Here is a 22,101-nt window from a genome sequence, read left to right as displayed (position 1 = left end):
ATCTCAGTGAAGAGAAGTCAGCTAAATGGACATCAGTCAGGGGAGAGGTTTCCAGGCAGAGGTGACAGCACATACAAGGGCCTGAGAAGAGACAGCTTGGCAAGTTGCAGGAACAGAAGTAACAATGTTTAGCTGAATTGTGATAATGAGGGGTGGGGAGTATAGTGCATGTGAGTTTAGAGAGGAAGGGCCTTATAGGCCTTGGTAATAAGTTTAGATTTGATGCCAAGGTCAATGGGAAGCTGTTGTAGGATTTAAGCTGTGGAATGACAGGACTGGATGCAGGTGCTTTTTAAAGAGTCTCATTGAGCACTTCTTGTAGTTGAAACCCAGCGCCAGGTGGTGGGTGTACAACGAAGTAGATACAGTCACCACCTTCTTAGAGTTCTGTCTAACGATGGACGCAGACACATAGCCAGGTATCTGATACAACGTTAAGGGCCAACAGACTGAGGGTGTACCCCAATGGCTGCTCTTTTCTTCTTCTACAGTGATAGACATTTTAGTTTGGTTTCTGGATCCCCAGAACAAATATCACATTTACCATCCTTCTTCAAGGGTGGGTATGGCCATGAGATTCCTTTGTGGCTAGAAGGATATATGTGGAGGTAAATTATGGCAGCCCCAGGGTTCCTCCTTGGGAGACAGCTGGTTTACACTTTGCAGCTCTTCCTCTTGCCTCCACCCCACTGCTGGCAATGTGGATGCGATGGCTGCAGTACCATCTTGGAGCACACCAATGAGAGCTAGACCTTAGGGATACAGGAAGCTGGCAGGAGCTTCTCTAAACACTCCTGGAGTAAAGAGCTACCATTTCAGCCCTGCATTCCCAACTCTGAAATTTGACCCAAGGGACAAATACACCTCCATCTCCTGTAGAAGCAGGTTTTATTTTGGGTTTCTGTGATTGCAGACTAACTGAATCCTAAGAGTTACCTGTGCTAATAAAGGGCGGAGGAATTTTTTATGGGCGTTCAGAGAGAGAGAGAGAGAAACTAATTTCAACTCCCTTAGAACAAATTGCCTACATTTACTCTGAGCTTCCCTCCTAGTTTCTTCTCATTACCTGCTCTCCACTCCTCCCAGCGCACTGCTGCAGGAATGGGTAAGACGGTCTCTCTCTGAGACCTCAGGATGGTTTTGTCTGTCTTTCCTTGCCTCCCCTCTGGCCCACTTCAAGCAGAAAGGAGAAAAGCAAAGCAAAGGGGGGCACAAGGCAGTCCCTTTCTGCAGAGAAGTCGGACGATTCTGTCTCGTGTTATGAGATAGGCAGACCAAGACAAGTTTGGATTAGAAACAAGAGCACTTAAGCAATTAAACCAGAGCATTCATTTCACAAGGTGGGAGGGAAACCGGATGAAAACACAACCTAACAAACAGGAGATGGCAACTCTTTTGAAGCTATTATTTATTGGCAAAGACTGTTCCTGAATTTTATTAGGAAAAAAAGAAAGCCCAAGAAAAAGTAGGCGTTGACTAGAATACCACCATTTAAACGCAACAGGTGGGACATACCGATTATGTTGGAATCCACGTGAATCTGTACAAGATGTTAGACAAGGCAAAAAATAATACTGAGAGGATGATATGGATGGTCTGACTGCCTGGACTGCTCTATCTTCTAGCTAAATAATGTCTTCAGGCAGAGGTTACAGTCAAACAACTGAATGATGGGTACATGGAGGATACCACCAATCAACCAATCTGAATATGGCGGGGTCTGGAGCCCTCTGTTGTGTCAAGTGTTAGTCCTTTATTTTCTGGATCAAGGAGACATCTGGGGAGTCCTAGCAGAAGGGCTGTGACGGTCGAGGGGACTCGGGGGCTCAGGAAGCAGCTACGGAAGAACTGGTCCAGATGCACTCCAATATTTTAACAGCCACCACAGTGTGAAATTGCATATCTGCCAAATATCAGCTCAGTTGCCACAAATGAGAAGCTATTGCTCCAAAGAGGTGCCTTGATGCTTTGGATCAAAGAAGCCCCATTTCTTTTCTCAACAGCCGCAGAGGTGCCAATATTCTGCAAGTTTTCTTCCAAGTCCCCTAAAGGGCCCTGGAGTACCCATCAAGAGCAGCGCCAGCTGCAGCTAATGCACACAGAACACTTTGCAATTAACGGAGCTGAGTGTGTCATAAAGAGAACCTTATGAGGAAGGCAATACCCCCAAGTAAGCCTGGGAGCGTAATGAAGTAGTCAGGCTGGTAAACACCTAAGTGATGGCCTTGTAAAAAAATGGCTATTGAATTCACTTAGCTCCGCAGGCTGAGCCATGGTGCACACAAATGGTGGTTGTTCTATTATTTTCAGTTGACATTTATATGCACCCCAGTATATGGTGGCTGTTGTAGAAATAGGTTTAGTTTTCTAGAATCAGGATGTTATGCGTGTACATTCAGCTCTTTTCCTGTTTGAGCTGGGCAAACTAGAAGTTACTTAAATTCTCTGAGCCTTTATTTTTTTCATCTGTAAAGAAGTTAGGGGAATAATACTCAGCCCGCTAGGTTGTTGTTAAGACTAATTATAAAAGGTGCCAATTAATGGTGATTTCCTTAGCAATTTTCATGTCTGTGCTGGTTGAACATACACTTCTAGGTCTCACACTTTAAATAAAACAATATACTGGACTGAATTCCGAGAAGGGCATTCCACTGTTCAATATATTGGAGGATTAAGGTTGAGAGAGCCCAGTGCTTAAGAGCATGGGTTTTAGAATTTTATATTCCTGAATTTGAGTCCTGTCCCTGCTCTTTTACAATAGCTGTGTAAGACTATACTTTCAGGGATCATTTCTATAGTTCATTACAATAGCTGTGTGATCTTGGGCGAGTAACTTAACCTCTCTGAACCTCACTGTCTTCATCTTTAACATGGCAATAATACTGCCAAGCTCATAGGATTGTTGTGAGAATTAAAAAAGGTAATGTATGGGCCCAGCAAATAGAAGACACTCAGTAAATGTGAGCTTTTTAAGAGATTTCCATTATTCCAGAAGCGTGTTCCTCCTTGGGTCACAACTGGACTTTGAGAGGAGCCCAGAAGAGAATAAGGCTTCCACACATACAGTCTAAAGCACCAGTCTTGCCGTCTGCCAGAACAGGATTCAAATTCCACTTCCACCCTTTAGTGTCTGTGTGACATGGGCAACTTATGTTACTTCTCTGTTTCAGTTTCCTCTTCTGCAAGATAAAGAGGCAATTCTTCCTCTACTTGGGGGTATCCATTCTCTACCTTGTTGTTTTGATCATGAATTAGCTTATATATTTATTTAATGCTTATTCATGCTTACTGTGTTCCAGGAACGATCTTCACACTCTACAATTGTAACTCCTTAAATTTAATCTTTGTATCAACCCTTTGAGGTAAGTACTATTATGATCCCCATTTTACAGACGAGAAATTGAGAAAGAAATGCTGAGTAACAGGCCCAAGATCACATCCTAGTGAATGGCAGACCTGGGGTTTGATCCCAAAACATTCTGGCTTTGGGGTGGGTGTCCCTAATCCCCAAGCTGTGGGGCCACACCACTGTCACTGATACAACCATCACAATTGTCATGACTACCACAACTGTGTTTATTGCATGCTGATTAGGTACCAAGCACCTTACATGCATGGCCTCACTTTATTCTCAGGACAACCCTATGGGGTGGGTTAAGTAACTTGCCCAAGGTCATTCACTTGGCATGCACCAGTACTTGCACTTGATTTTGGTCCCTCTGGCCCCAAACCCCGTGCTCTTCAGCACTTTACCAGACTGTTGAAACTGGGAGAGTGCGCAGCACATCACCAGGCACATAACTGATGTTCTCCACAAGGCATTTCTCTCTTCCAGGAATTTTCAAGCTGTAAAGGTTGGATTTTCTGACAGCCTTTGAGCACGCCGGTATCAACCTTTTCCTCTTTTCTAATTTGAAGGGTGAATCTGGTGTCTTCAGATAACAAATGAACCCACACACATCTCTACCTTGCTCTCATTTAGCACAGCTCTGCTCAAGGCCTGACACCTTGTTTATGTCTTTGGAAAAGAAGAACCATCAGCAAAGGTGGATAGGTGGAGCCCTGCCTATCTCCTTAGGGGCTGAACAAATCACTGGATATGAGAACACATTTGTAAGACTCTAGAAACTTTGAATATGAGAGAAGGTGTGAATGGCTCATCACTGTTTGGATGGTATCTTATGGATTTCTAATTTGGTTTAATTTTATAAGCATTGGCCTTGTATCTCAGAGGAGACTATTAGGCTCAGCCAATTCTAGGACAGCAACCTTGCTTTCCCTCTCTATCCATCTTCCATGCTGAGCCAGAATAACAGTTCTAGAATGGAAATCCAGTAATTCTCTCTCTTTCTTAAAATCCTTTCATGGGTTCTGATTGCTCTGAGGAAAAAAGACAAGACGTTTGAATACAATCTACAAGGCTTTTCATGGGTGGCTCCTGGACCAGCTACTCTCTCCTCACTTCCTTCTCCCCCAGCAACGTTCACTCCAGTCATCCAGAACAACTTGCATTTCCCTGGACGTCTAGGTATTGTTTTCGTTTGCCTTCTTCTGACTCCAACTTTTCCATTGGATCTCAGCTGGGACACCACTTTTCTCTGGGAAGTCAGCCTGGACAGTTCAAACGTGTCCACCCCCCAAACCCTCATTTGTTGATACTATCTGTTATCTCTCGAACAAGCCAGGGACGATATAGTTTTCCACCACCTAGCTCAGAGTCTGACACACAGTGGGTGAGTCCTCAATAAATATTTATCAGTTGAGTGAATAAATAAATGAGCATTTCCAAGGATTAACAACTACATTACTTTTTGGAGGATGGGCAGAAAGAAATATAGTTAAGGTTTAGGACAAGATAAAAGCGCAAATGGAATTGAAATTTTAAAAAAATTAACAATAAGCACTTTTTTCTGAATTCCAGTTGATCCTGGAACTATACTTAATTCATTTCATAAATATTTGTTAGTTTTTACTGAAATGTCAAGCAATGCACTAGACTCAGCTGCAAAGACAAATATACCTTTTTCTTTCTTTCTTTTTTTTTTTTTTTTTTGCTGAGGAAGATTTGCCCTGAACTAATATCTGTTGCCAATCTTCCTCTTTTTAGCTTGAGGAAGATTGTCCCTGAGCTAACATCTGTGCCAGTCTTCTTCTATTTTGTATGTGGGTTGCCACCACAGCATGGCTGCCAATGAGTGGTATAGGTCCAAGCCCGAGAACTGAACCTGGGCTGCCGAAGCAAGCACGCTGAACTTAACCACTAGACCACAGGGCCAGCCTCAAATACAGCTTTTCTACCCTCAGAAAACTCACGGTTTAATGCAGGAGGCAGATACACCAAAATGAAGCTCACTAAATATATATCAGCCGTTTAAGGACATGCCCTGTACTAAGTAAGCTCTTTTCACATATCATTTCTAATTTTCTCAGCAACCTATGAGACAGGAATTGATTCCATTTGTACAGATGAGGAAACTGAAGCTCAGGGAGGTTTAAGTAGGTAAATTTCCTTTGTTCAGTCATGCAATGAAGTAATAGAAATACGAACTGGCCCTCCCTGACCCCTGAGCTCTTGCTATATGACCTTAATTAACACTCCACGGTGCTGTTCATGCACCTGAACACCACTTTCTACATTTGCCGTTATTTTTAAGCATATTACCTCATTTCAGTCTCACAAAGCACTGTTTATGATGCATTCAAGGATGCTTTTACAATCTTCAAGTTACAGCTAGTAAAACTGAGACCCTGAGAGGCGAGGTGTCAAGCTCCCAGGTTATGCATTCATGCCAACAGGAACAGAATCCAGGTTTCCTGATGGTGGGGCCTTTTCCTTGTCAGTTTACAAATACACCCTCCAAAATCACGCCCATTCAACTCCAAACATGTGACCCCTCTGTCCACAAAAAACACTGACCTTTCTTTCTCAGGGTAGGTCAAGGGCACTGCCCTAGGGCCAGATGATGGTCGTTTTACAGACCTCCTCCAGGGGTCCTCAATAACCACCCCCTCCGATCCCCAAGCTGTGCTTACACTAAGTTTGCTTTCAGGCCTTTATCCATTGCTCCCCATTCAGCTGATATATGAAAGGGCCCTGGAGACCATGGCCAGCTCTCAGCCCCATTTGAGGACAGTACATTGGCCAAAAGCACAGCACATTATCCGGGCCTCAATATATTAGCACAATATTGTTTTCTTCACACTGATAGCAATTCATTACTTTAAGTACACAGGGGGATAATTCCAGAGGAGAATTGATCATCTCTCTGAGATATTTCTTGCTATTAAAAAAAAAAAAAAAGAATATTCCCAGGAAGGAATTCCCTCTGCCCCTCGTTTTGCGAGGCTTTATTTCCTTAACTCAACTCAGCAAGAATTTATTTTCTTTACTCTGTGCCCACCTGTGTTAAGATTTGAAGGAACAAATAGAATTGGGACTCTTCCTCTCAGGGAATCCACTCTATAAAAAAACAGACGTGTGAAAAAGTTGCTCTAACTCAGAAAGATTGTATAGTACAGTAATAAAAAACTCAGGCTTTGCTGAGGAGCCGGTCGCGGGTTCAAATCCCAGTTCTGCCGCTTAACTAGCACCACATTCTTGGGCCAGTGACTTAACCTCACAGAGTCTGGATTTTCTCATCTGGTAAAATGAAGACAATGACAGGACTGACACTGTGATCTGTGACCTATTTAAGGATTACATGAGATAATATATAAGAAATCTGTATAGTAGCTAGCACATAGTAAATACTCAATAAAAATAATTGTTTTATTGTTATTATATCCCAACTCTGTGGCCCTCTACAGGGCTGTCAACCCCTTGAAGACAGGGATTGCACACTTTTCCTCTTTGTAACTCCTCCATCACTTATATCTAGCAGAGGGCTCATCCTGCATTTGATTCTCGATAAAAAATTTTTTTATAATTAGCTGAGTGAATATTAGACATACAGACAGAAATGAAATCATTCATGTCATTCTTTTGTACTTTTTTCAAATTAACTACATTTAAAAAATATCTTTAGTGAAAGTCTACCATGTGTGGGCCCTGCGCTGAACGCTGGAGAGAAAGACAAATGAAACGCCATCCCTGCTCTCATACAGCTCACCGCTCCACGGTGTCAGACTGAAGGGAAGAAATAAGGAAAACATTAGTTAGTCTTCCCAGTGATTCAGATGGAAAATGATAACACATAGAAAACTGACGCCACTAGTCTGGGATCTGGAATCTTGGTTATAGCACATTGTTAACACTGTATTTGACCCGTTTGCCCTCATAGGACTTTGAAGTCCCTTTACTTGGGAATTATGACGATCTAGGATACTGGGATTCTGGCCTGACCTTTTTCTTTTTTGGAAGCCCTTTATTCTGGAATAATTTTAGATTTAGAGATTCAAAGACACAGAGAATTTCTGTATACCCTTCACCCAGCTTCCCCTAATGTTAACGTCTTATATAATCACATGTATTAGTGTTCTCCAGAGAAACAGAACCACTAGGAGATATATATGTACATATCTCCTACTAAATATATATATATATATAAATTATATACTTAATTATATATTCATATATATAGAAAGAGATTTATTACAAAGAATTGGCTCATGTGATTATGGAGGATTCAAGTCCAAAATCTGCAGAGCCAATATCCCAGTTTGAGTTTAAAGGCTGGCAGGCTGCTTTAAAACCAGGAAGAGCTGATGTGTCAGTGTGAAGGCTGAAGGCCATCAGGCAGGAGAATTCCCTCTTGCTTGGGGAAGGTTCAGCCGTTTGTTCTACTCAGTCCTTCAACAGATTGGATGAGGCCCACCCACATTAGGCAGGGCAGTCTGCTTTACTCTGTCCACAGATCTAAATGTTAATCTCATCTAAAAACACCCTCACAGGAACACCCAGAATAATGTTTGACCAATATCTGGGCACCCTGTGGCCCAGTCAAGTTGAGACACAAAATTAACCATCGTGTACCACAGTACGTATATCAAAACTAAGAAATTAACATTGAAACAATACTATTAACAAGCTACAGGCTTTATTTGGATGTCTATCACCTTTTCAATGGAATAACCTCTGTGCATACCAAATGCCATGGGAGTTAGGCAACCCATTTGGGAATACTGGATCTGCACCACCAAAACAGAGCAAGATATTTAGCCACACAACATGAACAGAGAAGTAGAAGGTACACTGGCCCAGGAGACTAAATACTTGGATTCCAATCCTGGCTTTGCTACTAAAAGTCTCGAGGCCCTTGTGCAAATTGCAACACCTTTCTGATTCTTCATTTAAAAAAATTCTTACTAGATAAGCCAAAAAAGTCCTTTCAAGCTCTAAAAGTCTATAGAAATTTAAGCAGGAGAACATAGCACTCACACACACACACACACTGACCCAATGTGGTCCTGCTGCTCCTGAGGTCCCTTCCTTTGCCAGTGGGGCATGCCCACTTGGAGTGAGATGACTATCACTCAGATCCCCAGTTCTTAGAGCTGGTAAGTCCAGTTTAAGCCTGGGCCCCTCTCCAGCCACAGCTAACTACTTTTCAGCTCACCTTGAACTCCTCTGAACTCATCTCTAACCTCCCTCGGCTGAGCCTCCTGTCTGATCTGCCCCTCTTCTCCGACTCCCAAACTTCCAACCTCCCTTTGAGGTCTGTGGCTTCTCATCCTTCCTACCAGCTTGCATGACTTGGTCCTTGGCCCTGGACCTCGTGGGTACTAGACCTAGATAGCCCTCTGCGGTCATGGATACTGGCTCTGCCCTGCCTCCACTTCAAACTGCTTATCCCATCATCATTTTTATTTTAGGACTATGTGCTGCAATGAACGTCCAGCCTTTTCTTGCATGAGCTGAGACACTGATTTACGGCTCAAAAGCATGTGTACGCACACACACTCAGCCTGTCAGGGACGGCTTGCAAGGGCTTCCTGGAGCAGGTCTCCCTTCTGCACTGAAGAAGCTAGCCAGAGACAAGTGGTGTGACATTTAGAGAACATTTCTAGATGCTCTCCAGAGTGAAGAAGATTGAAACAATGAGAGGCCAGATTCAGCCTCAAAGCAAAAAGGCCCATAGAACAGCCAAGAGGCGTTCGCTCAGAGGCAACGATCACAGAATGCACTTGACCTGTAATAGCCAAATGGGCAGTAATAACTCAAAGCCTCTATATTCATAACTCTCCTCTTCACTATCTCATTTCCACACCCTCTCCTGGATGGGTATGCACTTCAGGAATGGCAGCACATATCCACAGTGCAGTCAAAAACCAGAATTAATTATTACTAATGACACGCTTGAGTTTCTGAACCATCTTAAATCTCTACCTACTGTGTGCCAGGTCCTGCACCCAGTAGGTATGAACTGGGGAGAAAAAGATCAATCAGCCACGATCCTCAGTATCAAGGAGCTCATAGGTTGGAGGGAAAGGCAAGTGGAAAAAGTATGTAATAAATTACATATAAATGCTAGGCCTGCCGGGACCAGGAGTCATGACACACCTATGGGTTAGAGATGCAGAGGTTATGGTCCACACATTCCAGGGCTCAATCTTGGAGTAAACATAGACAGATATTCATTCTTGCTGCTCCCACCTTCCTCTCTGGCCTAACCTACAAGATTGGACCCCTAAAATGCCTGCTCACATAACAGTGTCTACAGTTCAACCCACACTGCTAGGGAAGCCAGATTCAGATGTTCTAAAACTGGAATTTGGTGGTGGTTATACAACTGTGTAAACTTACCAAAACTCACTGAGATGTACACTTAAAATGGATGTTATGGTACGTAAAATATATCTTAAAAAAGCTAAAAAAAAAAGGCAGATACATCTTCTGGATACACTAGTGATTGTTCAGTTCTGCAGATCAAGATCATCAATGCTTACCTAATTTCTTCAAGATAAAATCCATACCTTTGGCCTGATATTCAAAACACCACAAACAGTATGACTTAGCTGTGTACAGTATCTTTCGTTTTACATGGACTGGCCTCCCACATGGCCTGCCCGTTCCAGTTCACTACAGTGCATTCCATTTCCTCCTATCCTACTTCATTCCATGTCATCCCATCCCACAGGATTTTGTTTTGTTTTAAGGACTTATTTTAGCAACGCATGGCTATAGGTGTTGAAGGATAAAGAAATGAAGAAAACAATGTTCTGCCTTCAGAGTTCACCAACTCACCTGTTCATTATGAAAACAGTCCAAGAGAATCACAATAGTGAACGCTTATGTCATGCTTACTGGGTGCTGGGCATTGTTCTCAGTGCTTTTACATACATGAGCTCATCTCATTTTTATAATTTCCTTATGGGGAAGTACTATTATTATTTTCATTTTACAAAGGAAGGAATTAAAGCAGAAAAGGGTTAAGCAAAATGCTCAAGGTCACAGAACTAGTAGGTGACAGAGCTAGAATTCAAATCCAGGCATCCTGGATCCTGGGTTCATGCTCTTAACCTTCATGCTGTAGACACACAGATCAGAAGTGGAGAGGTTCCCTGAGGAGGTGACATCTCAGTTAGTTTTGGGAGAGGAGATGTAATCTGCCCTCAGACACATGGGAGGGGAGACCAAATGGAAAGCAGGTGCAAAGATATGAATGTATACAGTGGCCTGTGTTTGGGGAGTCATAAACAATGATGTGGCTGGAATATAAAGGGGGGCGGGCGATGCTGGTTGGAGATGAGGCTTGAGATGTTGTGAGGGACTGGATTACATCAGGTTGAGGTGCTGTATCAGTTAGGATGCTTCTGCCTCAAAGAGGTAGAAAAGCATGACTGAAATTGGTTTAATCCACGAAGACACGGATTGTTGCCTCTAGAAAGTCCAGAGATAGGGAGGATTCAGAATTGTTCAATTCAGCAGCTCAGCTGTGTTATCAAGGACGCAGGTTTTCCATCTCTCCACGTCAGCATGCTCAGTGTTGGCTTATCTCTCGGGATGACTCGCTTCATGGTCTCAAGAAGGCAGAACATTTTCAGGCTTCCTGGCCGGACATGGCAAAGTCCAAAATCAGAAAGTAGGTGTCTCCTTTTTAAGAGCAAGGGGAAATTTTCCATAAGACTCCCCACCCAGCCCCCTGACCCCAACCTTTATGTCTCACTGGCCGGGACTGATTCACATACCAACACTAATTAATCACTGGCAAGGAGAATTCACCATACTGGTTTAGACAAGTCATGATTTAGCTCTTAGAAAGGCATGGGGCTCACCTCTCCCTGAGTCACAGAGTAGATATTTGCACCAAATCTGGGTCTCGTGAGCAAAGAAAGGGGGACTGAATGTCAAGTAGGCAGCCAGTGTTTCTGAGACAAAAGCTTAGCCTATTTCCTGAAGGTCATGGTGGTGGGGGGTGGGGAAGAGCAGGGCACTCAGGGCACTCAAAGTTAAGACACAACCAAACTGATGTTTAGAAGTAATCTTTTATTCATATTTCCATTTCCTTTTACCACTCTAACCTGCATTCATGTCTCCTCTCTTCTCCTCCTTCCCTCCTTCTCTCCCACTTTCCTTCCTTCCTTCCACTTTCCTTCTACGGAACACAAATGTACTGAAATTTATAATTTGTTCAATATTATTCTTAGTGCTGGATCACAGTCCTGAGCAACGTACACACAGTTCCTTCCTGCATTTTATATGACCATGAGTCCCTGTTTCCCTTCAACTTACCCCATCCTACCTCTTCCCGCAGGAAGCCTTTTATGAGCACCCAACCCCGCAATGATCTCTCTTTTCTATCGAGTTTTTATCATCTCTGAGGCTGCTTGCCAATTCATGTGGCCCCTAGTGTGAGAAAACGGGAAAGTATCCTCTGGGAGATTCTGTGGACATTAAAAGCATCTCAGAACTAGACAGCATCTGTTTATTTCCCCCACCCCCAACTTAAACCCCTCTCTCTTTCCTTCATTGTCTTTTAAAATTCTGTGATAATGATTATTGGCTTTCTGTAGCCAAAGGGCAAAATTAATAAATTCCTCAGCTGTACATCTTTCTTGAAATCTAATAATGATCTTCAACTGTTAGCACTGGGACGAAGGATGAAGACAATAAAACAGAAGCAGGGAAGGAAAGGAAGGCCATGTGTGTGTGTGAGGAGCAAATCTGTCAACCTGAGCGTTGCTCAGTAAGACCAGGGACTTGAGCCTTTGAGAAAGGGAGACTGTCTCATCTCAAGGTCTTAAAGTGGAAGGTTTGCGGGCAGGAAGAGGGCAGGGTACATGAGAGTGGCAAGTGCTGAGCAGATGAACATGCCACCTTGATCAGCAAAGGCTCTTCTCCCCCCACCTCCCCACCTCCGTACCTGAAATTGAGACCACAGGCTTCAACTAGCCTGCGTGATTGGCCACCAGTATGCATTTTGCCAAAAATGAGATTGCCTTTAGTTTTTATTTATTTATTTATTTAAATCGAAGTACAACTGACATGCAATATTATGTTAGTTTCAGGTGTACAACTTAGTGATTTGACATTTATATACACTACAAACTGATCACCACAATCAGTCTAATAATCATCTGTCACCATAAAAAGTTATTACAGTATTATCGACTATAGTCCCTATGTTGTATATTGCAACCCCATAACTTATTTATTTTATAACTGATTGCTTTTAAATTTCAAGATGGGAAAAAGCAGGGCAAAGTTCTCCAACAGGTATTAAGCCAATGCAGAATATGAGGAAAGGAGCAGAATGATGTCTCTAGGTAGGTATAGACTAACCATTGCTGTTTCTTTGAGGGAGACTCTATCCGATGGGATGTTGGAAGGCAGTGGGTGAACTCTAAGGGGACTCTGGAATCAGACAGTTCTGGGTTTGATTCACTGAACCATTATCTGCCAGCTGTGCGGTGTTGGGAAGTCATTTAACTTCTGGGGGACTTAGTTTCTTAATGTGTGAAATGGGATTCATATTCTCTGTTCATTCTGCCTCTATGGGCTGTTTGAGGAACAAATGGGATAATGAAAGTGGAAGTCTCATAGAGACATCTGAGTTAAGTTGATGAGGTTATTTCTTCTGGGAAGATACTTCACAATTCCCAAAGGGAGCACATAGCAGATCTCACCGAGTAATTAATGTGTAAACAACTTTGATTTTCCATCTCAATGACTTTCTCTCTCTCTTCTCTGACTCTGTGTATCCTGGATCTCTATACTCTCTTCTAAAAGAAGGGAGGAGAGGGAGATAGGCTGTATCTTTTTGTTCCTCTTCTAGATACCCAGCAAGAGATTACTTTGGTCCAAATTTGGCCAGCAGAGAAACGGACTCATTCTCAAAGAATAAAATTTTGATTCAGGCAATATTTTTATATTCCTGGAGATCAAAGAATCTTTTCCTATGCACCATTGGAGAGTAAGTGGGCGATCAGATTTTCCATTATTCCAAACACTTTATAGGTATTTTCGACAAACAAAAACAGTCTCATACATAGCAACAATATAATGATCAAAAGCAGGAAATTAACACTGATACATTACTACTGTAAAATCCTCAAGTCCCATTCAAGTTTTGCCAGTGTCCAACAATATCCTTTAAAGAGAAGGATCCAGGTCATAATCATGTGTTCCCTTTATTTGTCATGTCTTTTAGTCTTCTTGAATCTAGAATGTGTCCTCAGTTTTTTCTTGTCTTTCATAATCTTGAAGCTTCCGAAAACCATCCCTTTCAACTGAGTTTGTCTGATGTTTCTTCATGATCAGATTCAGGTAATGCATCTTTGGAAAAGAATATCACAGAATTCATGTTTCCTTGTCAGGGCATCCTATCAGGTGGCGCATGATTTTGATTTGTCCCACTTAGGATGAAGTTCACTTTTTTCATTTGATTGACGTATGGTCTGACAGTCTTCTCTACTGTAAAGTAACTCTTTCCCCCTCTGTAATTACTAAATCTAGTGTGGGGAGGTACTTTGAAACTTCGTAAACATCTCACTCCTCATCAAACATTCAATGTATTCATTTGTTAATATATATTTGTATTGAATGGTGGTTTCCTATTTTATTGACTGGGTTATATGTTACTATATTTATTTGGATGATCAGATTGCACCAAATTTATCCAGTGGAAGCTTCTTCAAGCTGGCTCCTGTGTCCTTTGACATGTTCTCATCTTTTTGACACAAATATTTTATTTTCCTTGTTCTAGCCCTGGGATCAGCCATTTCTTCAAAGAGCCCACATTCCTTTTAGTGGAAGTGGTATTTATAAGCCAAGATCTGGACACTAAGTATGCTCACTGCTGTCGTGGGGGGGCTGGCAGGGGGGTTGCTGCTCCTAGGTCCTTCACCTTCAGTAGATAGAATTTTATTTACATGTGCGTTTGTGTGTGTGTGTGAGAAAGAGAGAGAGAAAGAGGTATTTTGGTTTATTTTTGTAGTATAAAAACCACAATTAGATTAGCACTTCTCAAAACATATTCTAGTAAACTGTTAATAAATACTCTGTGAAAAAAGACATCTAAAGTCAACTGAGTCTAGCAAACCCTGGACTCCTCTGAGACTTGAATATGCTCCTAAGCTTGATGGCCATCCAAAAAGGCTACATAGTATGTAGTATCAATGTATAATATGGCAGCCTCAGTGCTAGAATTATTTGTTGCTCCAAGTGATATAAACTGATATATATTTTAAGGTTTTACTTAAGCTCTCTACAACATATTTATCATTGCTGTTTGAAAATATACTAGAGAGATCCTGATTCCCTTTCCCTCTCTGTCTCTTTCTCTCTCACTCTTTTTCTCTCTCTTTCTTTCTCACAGATCCCTGCTCCATACAATGCTGAGATCTCCTCCTCCTCTGGAGGAGGAAGAAAAGATGATGAGCTGACACTGTGCCAGAACCACTGCAGGTGCTAGAGCCTGGGGGGAACTGGGTGCAGGGTCAAGTCATGTCCAATTCCAGAATGTATCACTGTCCCAGTGGGCCAGTCTAGGAGGAGGAAGGATGACGCCTACCCTCATAGTTTCTGGGTGGATGCAGTGAGGGTTCCAGGAGTTACAGAGCCTTCACTGCTTAATGGTTAAAGGCGCAGAGTTTGGAATCAGATAGATTTGAGTGTGAATTTTGGTTTGCCCTGAGAGAAGGATGAGTGACTTCAGGAACAATAATAGTACCTATCCTACAAAGCCTTTGTGAGGATTAGCTATGGCAGTTATCATGAAACACAGCCCCACTGCCTGGCATATGGTAAATGCTCAATAAATGACAGGTTTTTTCCTTGTTTGGTGGTGGTTGTTATTTCGGCATCAGTTGCGAGTTTGGATGGTCTCCCAGGGAGGTCTATAAAAGAATATGGAAGGCAATCAGGAATGAAGGAGATAGCTCTAGGAAAATGGTCCAAGATTGCTCAATCTCAGCACTAATGGTATTTCAGGCTATTCAATTCTTTGTTGTGGGGGGCTGTCCTGTGTATTGTAGGATGCTTAGCAGTATTCATGGCTTCTACCCACTAGATGCCAGTAGCACCCTCCCAACTGTGGCATCAAAATTGTTTCCAGACGTTGCCAGACCTCCCAGGGGACACGGGAAGGGGGCAAAATTGTCCTTGGTTAAGAACCATTGGGCTCTAGGAAACTATTTTCCAGTGAGCTGAGAATTGGCTAGGAATTGACAAAAATAAACCATAAATTTGGCTTTAAGAGAGGGAGAGAGATAAACGGACAGCAGAAGAGGGAGCATGAGTAAGAGAGGATTCTTATTGTTATTTTAAACTATCATTATTTATTTTTAATAAGAGATATTGTTGAACATGTTTAAATACTGAAAAAGAGGCGAATACTGAAGGAAATGTTAAAGATTATCATGGGTAGTTGTTGTTTTCATTTGGTAAGCATCCCTTCCCACCTTATTCTGATACCATCACCTAATTATCTTTTTTTTTTTTTGAGGAAGAGTGGCCCTGCGCTAACATCTGTTGCCAATCTTCCTCTCTTTTATTTTTTCTTTTTTCTCCCCAAAGCCCCAGTACACAGTTGTATATCACAGCTGTAGAGTTGTAGCTCTTCTATGTGGGACGCCACCTCAGCATGGCTCGGTGAGCGGTGAGTAGGTCCGCACCCAAGATGCAAACCGGCAGACCCTGGGCCACCAAAGTGGGATGTGTGAACTTAACCACTATGCCACCGGGCCGGCCCCTACTCAATTTTTTTTACCTTTGTTTTCCAGAATTACCTCTTTCCAACTTCACATGGCTATCAGGGAAAGGAGACAAATATGTAAGCACCCTGCCATCCTGGATACAGCATATGCCAGACTTGACCATTCATAGGACCTGATCCCCTTTCTCAATATTTGTCCCAGTGAAGGGCATATGCATCTGGCTGGGCCAATATATATCCTTCCCTGGGATTTTATACAACATGCAGAGGAAGGGAGATGCTCTCTCTAAAGTTCAAGATGTAAGAATATGCCTCCAGAGCTCCTGGTGCCCATGCCCATACCTTATGGAGGATGTGGAGATAATGTGGTCAACATAGAGACAGGAGCTGAGGTAAGAGAGGGAGGGATAGAGAGAGAGAGTGAGAGAGAGAGGGAGCTCTGTTTCTCCAGAAACTTGTGTGTGAGAGCCCGTCTGTATCATAGTCATCTCCAGTCATGAGAACCACTGGGTTCCCATTTATAGGTAAGCTGGTTAGGGTTGGTTTTTGTCACTGACCATGAAGACAGGCTGGTTTCTCTTGCAAAGACAAAGGAGAGGGAGGGTATAATCAACAGAGTGAGGTCCTTCAATAAACTGGAGTGTTCGGGATCCAGAACGCAGGCAGAAGAATTTGCCTTGGACAGGAGAGAGCCAGATCCTGAAGATCAGTGGGAGAGCAGTAGATGTAAATGCAGCCCAGTTGTTTATTTGGTGGCAGAAGTTCAGGGAGACACCTCAGATTCAGTCAGTGGGGATGTGGGGAATGCAAAGTATCACCAGCAAGTTATTGATGATCCTACTTTTCTCTCTTCCACTCAGGAAAGACAGAATTCAAACATGGCTACTATTATTTTACTTACAACTTTTAATCCACTATATTAAAAAAAAAATCCCTCCAAGAGAGAAAATATTTTCAAACTTGGATAATTTGACTATTATTAATATTATATTTCTTGCAATTTGTCTAAACTCTGGGTTGAGATCCTGCAGTTTCAAATGTTACAAACCAGAATAACTTGAGTAATCTATTTTCAGTGTTACATTTCTTGCAACTTACCCAAAAACTTATTAGGACAAACCTGTGGGTTGTGCTACTGTATAGTCATGTGTCACATAATGACACTTCAGTCAACAACAGACCACAGACGGTGGTCCTGTAAGATCTGTACCATAGAGCCTACGTGTGTAGTAGGCTATACCATCTAGATGTGTGTAAGTACACTATGATGTTCGTACAACAATGAAATCGCCTAACGACGCATTTCTCAGAATGTATTCCTGTTGTTAAGCAATGCATGACTGTGGTTGAGACTACGACATTGACTAAAATAACAAGATGTAAGCATTCATTAACTGTCTATAACTGCACGCTCTATTTTTAATTGCCTCTTAGTTTCTTCTTAATGCTGTTTAGCATTTGACAGAACTTGAGGGTTATAATGAAATAGTCCAACCATCACCATCACCGAATGGAGGATTATACATGATGTATGTCTGACTACTTATTCTAGACCTGCTGCAGACATCACTAATCGATTCTGGCTTTCATTCTTATTGGGCTCACAGGCAGCCTCAGAATCCTTCTCAGCATCGTGCTCCAGAGAGTATAAGCCTGGCCTGAAAGATGCAACTTACTTGCTATTGTTGATCTGCTTAAAATCCTTGAGTTTTGTTCCTATTCATATTTCCTGGTAAAGAAGAAAAGGCCCTCAGGGTCTGACCAGGCTAAGAAGGACACTTGAGCCTCCAACACTCTATTTCAGCATCCTTGCTCTCCCATTAAGGAAAGGTGAGATGTGGCGAGAGGCACAGACTGCGAGGCCTCAGGCTTTTATCTCTGGTGATGACATGGGCAGTGTGACATGCCAGGTAATGAATTGCCCTCTTTGCAGAAATGAGTAAGTTGTGGTCGGTGATGCAATGATCAATTTGCTCCAACATGTTAAGCTGCCCATTCATCATCCACACCTGCTGTCAGGAGCCCAGGGCCGCTGATATTGGCCTGAAGCCTCTGCCTCAGCTGGCTGAGCAACAGCCCTTGGAGCTGCCTCTCCAAGCCTCAAGGCTGCTTTTGATCACCACCTCCAGTGAGGAGCCCAGTTCCTGCTCAGCCATCGGTGACTCTGGAAAAAACGGCATCTATGCTGACTTAGGCCATGGAGATGCAGCCTAATAAAATGTAAAGAGCCCTTCGACAGGGACCCAGGTGGCCTGTTCCACTGTCCCACAGTGTGACAGTGGGCCAGCCCCAGGTCATCTCTATGTCTCAGCTTCTCTACTTGAAAAGGAAGGGATGGAGGAGACGATCTCTCAGATCTTCTCCGTCTCTGATCCCATAGGTCCTCCACAAATATCTGTTACTGGAAGGACAGTTTGTGCTTTTAACTCCCCCATTCACTGAGGCACATGACAGCATCTAACTTTTAATTGTTTGGCATTCATGAATCGGTTCACTGACTTTTCATAGCTGAAAAGTAGGAATAATTATCACGCTTAACTGACGAGGAAACTGATGCCTTGCAAGGTTAAGTGAGGTGCCCAAAGCCACACAGGGAGGTTGCGTTAGAGTCTGAATTGAATACGAATCTGCTTGACTCCCAAACCCTTGCCCTTTCTATTAGGAATAGTTTTGGCTAAGACACTCGAACCAAACCAGTTTCCCGATAGTCCTGCAGGTACCAGGTGGTGCCAGGGCCCGATGCCTGCTTGGACAAAGGCAGGGAGCCCAGAGGAGCCCAGGATGAGACAGTAATTTCTGCCTCCTCAGTTTCCAGTTTGAATTTTCAAGCCCCTGGTTGGGACTCGAGTTATGGAGTCTAGGGGTCTGGCCAACAAGAATGTTGAGAAGCTTTTCAGTGTCCTCCAGGATAGCTGCTGCATACAGGATATTTCTTTTATTTCTTAACAAAAATGTTTGGGGCCCTGTATTGATCACATCCTGAGGGCCAGGCCCTGCACTGAGCTGTCAGCACTGGGCGGCTGCTATGATGGGGAAAGACGAAGGCCTCTTTCCAGAGAGCTTGGTCCAGAACTTCCCAACCCCGGCTGTACTTCAGAACCAACTGGGAGCTTTTAAAAAATGCTGCTGCCTGAGTGCCACCCCAGACCAACCGAATCAGAATTCCTGAAGGTAGGGCCTTCAGTATTTATTTTTCAACTTTCTATTTTAACACACTATCAGACTTACAGAACAGTTGTAGGAATAAGTATAAATCTTGCTATTTCTATTTAGCATTGCACTGGAGGTTCTAGTCAGAGAACTTAGGCAAAAAGAAGAAATAAAAGGCAGCCAGACTGGAAAAGAAATAAAACTATCACTATTTGCAGGTGACATGATTTTGCATAAAGAAAATCCTAAGGAATACACACACACACATAGATACACAAACAGAACTAATGAGTTCAGCCAGGCTTCAGCATACAAGGTCAATGTCCAAAAATCAATTGCATTTCTTTATACTAGCAATGAACAATTAGAAAATGAAATTAAGAAAGTGATTCCACTTACGACAGCATCAGAAAGAATAAAATACGTAGAAACACAAAAGAAGTGCAAGACTGATACACTGAAAGAAATGAAAGAATATCTAAATAAATGGAAAGACAGCCTATGTTCATGGATTAACAGATTTAATATTGTGAAGACAGTAACACTCTCCAAATTGATCTACAGATTCAATGCAGTCCCTATCAAAATCCTAGCTGCCTTTTTTTTGGCAGAAATTGACAAGCTCATCCTAGAACTCATATGGAAATATAAGGAACCCAGAATAGTCAAAACAACCTTAAGAAAGAAGAACAGGGGCCGGCCCGGTGGCATAGTGGTTCAGTTTGTGTGCTCTGCTTTGTCTGCCTGGGGTTCATGGGTTCGGACCCCAGGCGCAGACCTACACACTGCTCATCAACCCATGCTGTGGCAGCATTCCACATACAAAATAGGAAGACTGGCACAGATGTTAGCTTAGCAACAATCTTCCTCAAGTAAAAAGACAAAGATTGACCACAGATGTTAGTTCAGGGCCAATCTTCCTCACTGAAAAAAAAAAAAAAAGAACAAAGTTGGAGGACTCATGTCCCAATTTTTTCTCTGCTTTCTCCTTCTTTATCTCATTTTCTTTGTACACACACACACACACACAAGGTGTTTGTGTAGTTGTGAATGTGTATGGTGTATGTCTTTGCATGGTACACACACACATTTTTTTCTGAACTGTCTGAGAGTACATTAAAGATGTGAAGCCCCTTTACCCTTAAATACTTCAGTGTACATTTTCAAAAAACAAAGGTGGTGGGCCGGCCCCGTGGCTTGGTGGTTAAGTGAGCGCGCTCCACTGCTGGCGACCCGGGTTCGGATCCCGGGCGCGCACCGACACGCTGCTTCTCCGGCCATGCTGAGGCCGCGTCCCACATACAGCAACTAGAAGGATGTGCAGCTATGACACACAACTATCTACTGGGGCTTTGGGGGGAAAAAATAAATAAAAATAAAATCTTTAAAAAAAAAAAAAAACAGGGCCGGCTCTGTGGCTTAGCGGTTAAGTGCGCGCGCTCTGATACTGGCGGCCTGGGTTCGGATCCCGGGCGCGCCCCAAGGCACCACTTCTCCGTCCAGCGCGAGGCCGAGTCCCACGTACAGCAACTAGAAGGATGTGCAGCTATGACACACAACTATCTACTGGGGCTTTGGGGGGAAAAAATAAATAAAAATAAAATCTTTAAAAAAAAAAAACAAAGATGGTGTCTCTTATAACTATTATAATACAGTTCTTGACATCAGGAGAGTATCACTGATAACAGTACTATCATCTAATCTATATAAATTTCTTCAAGTGTCCTGCTAATGTTCTTCACAGCAAAAGGAAATCCCTACTTGGTAGGAATCCTTTCACAATGTATACATACATCAAATCACATTGTACACTTGAAATATATTACCATTTTATTTATCAATTATACCTCAATAAAGCTGAAAAAATAACTCAGCTCATGTGCTGTGCTCAGTTGTCAAGCCTCTGGGCTCCTTTAATCTGGACAGCTCCTCAGTCTGCTTTGTCTTTCGTGACCTTGAGATTCTTAAAGATACAGGTCAGCTATTTTGTAGAATGACGCTCAATCTGGATCTGTCTCATGTTTCCTCATGATTAGATTGGGGTTATGTGTTTTGGCAGGAATATCCCAGAAGTCATGCTGTAGCCTTCTCAGCGCATTATATCAGAAGGCACATGATGTCGATTTGTGAGGTTAACTTTTGTCACTTGGGTAAGGTAGCATGGGCCAGGTTTCTCCACTGCAAGGTTATTTTTCCCTTTGTAATTAATACTTTGAGACCATGTGAATATTCTGTTCCTCTTCAAACTTTCACCCACTAGCACGGATCCGTGATTTTTTAAAAGTTCACCAGGTTAGAGGCATGAGGCCAGGTTTGAGAGCCACTCACCTAATCTAATGTAAGGAGGTAAGACCTGGCCTCCTGGAAGAAGAAATATTTAAATTGTGGCCTAAAGGATGAGTAGAAATAGCCCTACTTATTGGAAACTGGTGGTGGGCACGGGGCAGACGCTGTGCATTCAGATTAGGCCTGGAGATAAGCAAGCATACAAGATACCTAGAAATGCACCAAGGCCAGCTGGCCCGGCACAGAGTGCAAGGTAGGATGTAGGCTGGAGGTGCAGGCAGGGGGCAGGCAAGGAGTTTGGACTTCTTATAAGGGCAAGGAGAGACCATGGGATGGCTTCAACTGGGAATGACATCACTGAATTGGGGTTGGAAAAAATATCCCTTGGACTACTCTGTGGGGCATCGATTTGAGGGTGTCAAGAGTAAAGGCAGGAAGTGTGGTGAGGAGGTGACAGCAGTGTCTACAGAGAGGAAATAGCGACCAGGCAGTGGAGTAGGGATCATGGAACTTAGCAGCCCTGAGACGCAGTAACACCGTGTGTGAGGGTGAGAGCCACAGTGGGGAGATG

At 42.9% G+C, this 22,101-nt stretch overlaps 1 protein-coding gene and 1 pseudogene across 6 annotated transcripts in view; one reads left to right on the top strand and one right to left on the bottom strand.

Annotated features, from left to right (window-relative positions):
• ASTN2 (astrotactin 2) overlaps positions 1 to 22,101 on the bottom strand; it is an 841,205-nt gene that overhangs the window by 404,666 nt on the left and 414,438 nt on the right. The gene's annotated exons all lie outside the window — the stretch shown is intronic.
• On the top strand, positions 2,768 to 2,857 carry LOC147913221 (small nucleolar RNA U3; annotated as a pseudogene).

Source organism: Ceratotherium simum, chromosome 29 (assembly GCF_057802395.1).
Source record: "Ceratotherium simum simum isolate JZ-2026a chromosome 29, ASM5780239v1, whole genome shotgun sequence".
Taxonomy (NCBI): domain Eukaryota; kingdom Metazoa; phylum Chordata; class Mammalia; order Perissodactyla; family Rhinocerotidae; genus Ceratotherium; species Ceratotherium simum.
This window is presented reverse-complemented; position numbering and strand designations above follow the sequence as displayed.